This window comes from Phyllostomus hastatus, unplaced genomic scaffold (genome assembly GCF_019186645.2).
Source record: "Phyllostomus hastatus isolate PE091 unplaced genomic scaffold, TTU_PhHast_1.1 phas_contig_524, whole genome shotgun sequence".
Taxonomy (NCBI): domain Eukaryota; kingdom Metazoa; phylum Chordata; class Mammalia; order Chiroptera; family Phyllostomidae; genus Phyllostomus; species Phyllostomus hastatus.
Genome location: NW_025333900.1, coordinates 16,382,390 through 16,389,124, shown reverse-complemented (window position 1 = coordinate 16,389,124; position 6,735 = coordinate 16,382,390).

Genomic DNA, 6,735 nt, shown 5'->3' with positions numbered 1-6,735 from the left:
TATTCAAGAAAGGGGCAAAGTTTATGTGTGAGCCTGTAATTGATGTTTCCTTTGTTGCAAAAGAAAGCTTGAGGATGCTTTAAGGATTAATCTTTAACAAGTTCTAATCTCCACTAACAAGTGTGTTCAGATGAGTGAAAGAGATACGTGGTTTTGAGAGTTAAGTTCCTTCTAGCTAACTAAGAACATTTAGAGGAGTCATAAAAGTATGAGAAGGACACTTTAAAATTAAACCAGAGGTCTTTAGCTGTGTCTCTGGTGTCTGGGCCAGAGGGTCACTGTCCCTACAGACAGTGTTGATTAGGCTTTGTGATTAGCTCACGGTTCAAACTTGCTTAATACATACGTACTTGTAGGGAGAAAATTTCAGTCAAATATAGTATCATCCTCATTCTAAATGAACTTGGCAGTTCTACTTCTGCTGGTAGTAATTTAGACATATTTAAGCAGAGTTTAAATCAAGACAGCCCTAATTTTAATTCTCTGCTTCTATCACTATTAGGTGTGTATCTCTGGGGATTTTATACCCTTGTTCACAGTTTTCTTATCTGTGAAATGGGGCTGATAGTTCTTACTAACCAGGGACATTTGAAAGTGGGTAGCTTAAGAAGAGCACCAAATTGAGTGTGGGCCACGGGGTAAGAGCTGACTTTATTGAGGTCATACTGTGTTCTAAGCAACTGTGAGTTTCAAGCTACTAGATGATCTCAGTAATCATATGAGGTTGGTACAATAGTTTCATAGAGAAGATGCTGTGAGGGTGGGGGATATTAGGAGAGATAGGTTGGGGTACACAATCTAACGGTTGCTTCTCTATCTTGGACACACTTGCTCAGGTAGTAGTTTTCTGTCTGTTACTGGACTCCAGGGAGCTTGGGGGTTCTTGATCCTAGAAGGTAGTGGGGACATGCACTACCATCAAAACTCCAGTGACACCTGCCTCCACCTCTCCATTTTTTATATATGATTGTGTATATGCGTGTCCAGGCTTATTACTGATTCTTCTTATCTCATCATTTCCATCACTGTTGTTGGCTGCAACTTCTGTGGCACCAAATGAACTGGGCAAGGTAAACTGCCCATGCTCCCTTTATATAAACTGTTCCTTCTGCCCAGAACTCTCACCTTTCAGCCTCCACTTAACTTGTTAAATTCTCCTCATCTTTTGGGTCTCAGATTAAATACCATGTGGAGACAGCATGCAATCAGCCAGCCTGATTCCTCAAGAGTTGAGAGGTTTCATTCTGTGTGCTCTTATGCCCTTCCATAGCCTTTATTCTGCATTGTTATTGTGGTAAATACTTCCTGTTTTTTTACTTCTGAGCATAGGAGAAGGTTGCACCTTCTGTCCTTCTTGAAGTTGGTGTGGCCATGTGGTTTGGTTTGGCTGATGGTTTGTGAGCAGATTTATATAGGTTGTTCCATGCTCAAGTCCTTCCCCCTTTTCCTCTGCCATGGCAATGCTGGTGATGGAGGTGCAATGGTGAATCATTGTATGGAGGAGTGCAGCAGTTGTGGAGTGTTGCCAAGACACACAATAGACATTGCAGTGTGAGATACGTACATTTGTGGCCTTTTGGCAACTAAGTTTTGGGGTTATAGGTTACCGCAAGGTATCTTGACAGATCTAGTCATTGCTGGGCCCACATTTCGCTTCCTCACCTGTCTATATTTTTTACTGCAGGAGGTAATTGTCTTGTTCATCATTCTATCCCCAGAGCCTTGTTACAGGACTGCCTGACATATGGTAGGCAACTAATAAATCATTCATGGAATGAGATGATGATACTATATGAAGGAAGGGTCTATCTGAAGATTTAATTTCCACACTAGCCAGACCTTTGGCACAGTTCTGATGTGAGGTAAAATGATAAAGGAATATTATTTGAGGGGAAAGATAATAATCATGGTTCTATATCTTAACCTTTTGGAAATAATTTCTTTAGGAAAAATATATTTTATCACTGAAGAGAACTATGTATAGAAAAGAAAGGAAATGCATATTTCTCTTTAATGTATTTGGATATTAACCCTCTATCAGAACTATTATTTGTAAATATCTTCTCCCATTTGGTTGGCTGCCATATACTTCATTTTATTTATGGATAAATCACAACAGTGAAATATATTTATGCCAGGAATTAGAGGAAAAGTCCTATGATATGAGGTCACACTGAAACAATTTTTACTAGACATTCCTTCCTTCCTTCCACATTGTATTCTAACTGACCTTGTGCGCACTATGGCGGGTGGGAGAATATGATCTGACACCACCTCTCCTTGAAGAGGAGAGCTCACAGTCAAGTAGTGGATCAGCAGAGACTGAGCTAAGTAGAATGCAATGGAATAATTGCAACAATAGAAGTACTGTTGGGAAAGAGTGTAGCAGAATCCTAGATTACTTCTAAATTGGGGGGTTAATTTACAGAAATAACATTTTAGTGGGCCTTTCCACTGTTTAAATTCACCTTTCATTTCCAGTGACCACTCTCTGTGTTCATTTTCAGCTATGACCATGGCCATATTCTGGGCTTTGTCAGCATCCAGAATTGTACCAACTCTGACACAGTAAAATCCATGATCCTACTCTTTGACCGAACCCAAGTCTTTCCAGTTCGTGTATTCAGTTGTAGCTGTTCCTGCAAACCTCTTAACATTTTGACTCTCAGATCCTTCTTTTTTGAACTTCTCTTTTTCCCTGCATAGACCTCCATGGACCAGCACTTTGGCCACCCTTTTGCTGTTACCCTTTACCCCTTTATTTTCCTTCATGGGTTCTATAGTGCTGACGTGGAAAATGCCACCTTGGATCAAACCCATGTGGCCTTCTCCATGCTTTCATTTAGCCTGCTAGAGAAAACCATGGGCAGATTAGGGGCATCAAAAAAGCATAATTTCCAACTTTAACTAGGACCTCAACATTTCTCAGTTATCCCAGGGAAACATAAATATGTTTCTCTACTGAATTGTTCCAATCCTCCCTAGTGGCTATTTTAAACCTTCTCCTCTACCCTAATATCCTAAGACCTACAACCTTCTGCCACGTGTTCAGCAGATGACCTTGCCTATTACTTCTCAGAGAAATATAAACCATCACGTAGATACTTTAACTTCCTGCAGTGAAACAAATTACTGGTGGCTCCAGCCTTCCTATTCTCCTTCTGTTCTGTTCAAATGAAAGAGTTGGGCTTCTGGATGTCCCAGGCTAATAACTTGGGTTTGTATTTAAATAACAGGTTGTGGGAAGAGAGGGAATATGTTTGTACTATAAGAAAATAGCCTAGGCCCTGAAGGGTGGCTCAGTGGGTTGGAGCATTGTCACGCACATCACAAAGGTTAAAGGTTTGATTCCCAACTGGAGCACATATGGGAGGCAACTGATCAATGTTTCTCTCTCACATCACTGTTTTTTTTTCTCTCTCTCCCTTACTCTCAATAAACATCTTCTTGTGAGAATTTTTTAAAAAGGGGGGGGGGTCCAGGAAAGGCTCTTGAGAAACAACATTATTTAAGAGAGATGGGGGAGGAAGAGCTCACTGGAGGGACTTAGAAAGAATAGTCAGGGAGGAAGGAGGAAAAACAATTAAGTGTGAGGTTAAGGGAGCCAAGGGAAGAAGTGCATTCCAAAGGAAGGGGAATCAACATCAAATCTCTAAAACCCTGGAGAATCAGGTAAGACAAAAACAAAGGTGTATCTCTTGAACTTAGCCACAAATGGACTGTTAGGAACCTTGATAAGGGAGCTTCAGTGGAGAGGTGGGGCAGTAGCCGGAGTGGAGTCTATTGAAAAATGAATGGCAAGTGAGCAAGTGAGCAAGTGAAGTTTCTAATAGATTTCTATTTCACAAATTCAGCTTTGAAGGAGAGGAGTAAACAGCTCTAAAAGAGAGGAGAGTTATGAGGTATACAAAAACTATTTGTCTTGATAAGAGAGACTTAGTATATTTAAATGTCTATGGAAAAAATAAGTAGACAAGGAGAGGTTTAAAACCAAGTAAAAGAGGATAGGACACTTGATGGAATAAGGTCCATGTGAGAGCAAGAATGAATAAAATCCAAAGCCTTTTGTAGGCTCCTCTTTCTGTAATAGACCATCTCCTTTCTTCTTACTCTCTTTAACTCTTATGCTTTCAAGTATTATCTACATGGTAATGGCTACTTCTAAATCTGTAGCTTCATGCAAAATCACTTCTTGAACTCCAGATTCTTTTATGAAGATGCCTAATGGATAGCAATTCCCTGGCTATATTATAGGCACCTTCAGCTCATCACAGCTGAAACAATTAATTTTCATTTCTTCCAAATATGCTTACTTTTCAATGTTTCTTAAGAACAGATATCACTATCCAATCAAAATCCCAGCAGACATCTGACTATCCTCTACCTTCCTACTGTCATCTCCTCCTACTTTTTTTTTTTTTTTTTTTTTGGCCTGGGGTATTCCAGGTCTCGGTGTAGATTTCCTCTTCTCTAAGAAATGTGGGTGTTCTTCCTGTGTGTCCTCATTGTGTCATGCACACCCTCTATTTAGCACTTAACGCTTTATCTTGTCATTGCTTTTTTACTGGACTCTCAAGTCTATGTCTGATTTTTCAGCCTTTTTCATCTCATGGCACACCTAAACTAGTTACTAAAATTCTGTGGCATACCAAAAAATATATTTTTTGCTAATCTGACAAAAAATAGGTATGATTTTGATTCATTTACACCAGATGGCTATTATTGTGTTGGCTGCTGTCATTTTCAAATTTGATACAATAAGGGAAAAGGGATCAGTGTCCCTGAGTAAATAGGCAGGTATTGCATATTTAAAAATTTCTTGTAGCACTCCGGTGGAAAATCACTGGTCTGTGTCGATAGTCAAGGACTGTGTCTACTTCACAGTTTCATCTCCAGGGTTTGGAACATAGCGAGTGTTGAATAAATATTGGTAGAATGAATGAAGAATTATAACTGCTAATATTGGTATGCTATGTTAAGGCATTTCTATATTTATGATCTAATGTGATTTTTATATATAGGCACGAGGGGTAGATATTATTGTCTCTATTTTGCTGATGAAGAATAATGGGGCTCAGAGAGTTTAAATGCCTTCACCCAAGATCATCTACCTATGAGTGGCAGAGTAAGACTCTTACTTCTCTGGGGTTTACCTCACAGCACACCATTTCTCACAGGGGAAGAGATTTGACTAGGACTGATACTGACTTGAGATAGAAAGGTCTGATTTTATTCATATTGGTTGTGTGTTATTCTGAGCTCTCCAGGGGATTCCTAGTGTAATGGTTTAGTGAAGAAAAGGAATCTTGAAATCAGGCTACATGTTTAGAACCCTGGCTGCTATCTCTTGTGAGCTTCAGTGAGTTTCATAACCTCTCCAAGCCTCAGTTAGCTCAAAGGCAAAATGAGAACAGTTGTACCCTAAGTCCTCAATTAACATCATCAGTAGGTTCTGTGACTTAAGTGAAATGACATATAACAAAACCTATTTAACTATAGGCTAACGGATACAAACAAGATCAAAGTTCCTATGGCATTTCCATTGATGTTATAATAAAATGACATTGAATGAAACACCATTATTGAAGGACCTACTCTACCTACTTCATAGGTGCTTTCAAATGATGCCCTTAACATTGAGCCTGGCTCAGAATTCTAATTCATCAGTGGTGGTTCTTCTTATTATCAGATCATCATGACTGTGTAAACAGTCAGCATGGGGCTGTGCAGGCAACATGGTAGATTCGGATTCCTGTTACTTAGGGCAAGTACAGCATATCACCTTGGCAGCTTCTACTGTCAGTTCACTTGTGTAGACTGGTCTGGAATGCAAGACCACTCAGTTTCCCTCATGCATGATGACACCCAGGTGAAGAATCCCATGTTAGGGAAAGAAATTCCACTTACAGGCATCAGTGGATTGGAGCCTGCGGGCAAGTTCCAGTTAGAATCTGGAGATGTGCACATTTGGGGGAGGGATAGAGGAAGATGAGTGGGCTTAGAGGAGAAACCCAAAATAGGGTTGTCCAGTCAGAAAGAACAAGTGAGAACAGAATAAAGCCAGAACAAATTTAAAGTAGCTAATAGTTATTTATTGTTTAGTATGTGCCAGGTACTTATGTGTGTTAATTTATTTAATTCTTAGAGTAACCCAGGGGATTATGATTTATCCATATCTTGTAGTTGAGGGAACTAAAGCTCAGAAAGGCTAAGGAATTCGCCCTGGTCTCACAGATGGAACTGACAGGAGGGCGCATGCGGAGTGAGGGCCAGAGCTGGAACAGAGGATGGAGGGTGCTGGTACATGGTGTCCTGCTGAACAGCCCTGAGGAGGATGCTTTTATTTCTGGGGGCTATACTGACTGGCTTTGTGTACAATACATGGTCCCACTCCGGTGGTCCCTCAAAGGAGCCGACAAACCTGGCTGCACATCACATTCCTCTGGGAGCTTGTTAAATGTACAGATTCCCTGTCACACTCCCAGAGATTCTGACTCAGGAGGTCTCAGGTAGGTCCAACAAAACCAATGTTTTTAATGATCACCTCAGACAATTCTGAAGCACTTGGTCCCCTGGCAGCTATTTAGAAGCCACTACCTGGAAGCTACCACCAGGTAGAGGCACCATGTGGGTTTTATGTAGGCATTTACTCCCACTGGTCACCCATGGGTGCCCTAGCTAAAGAATCTATTGATAGCCCAGTTCTGGCTGGGGGAGGCTTGGAACCATGCCAAG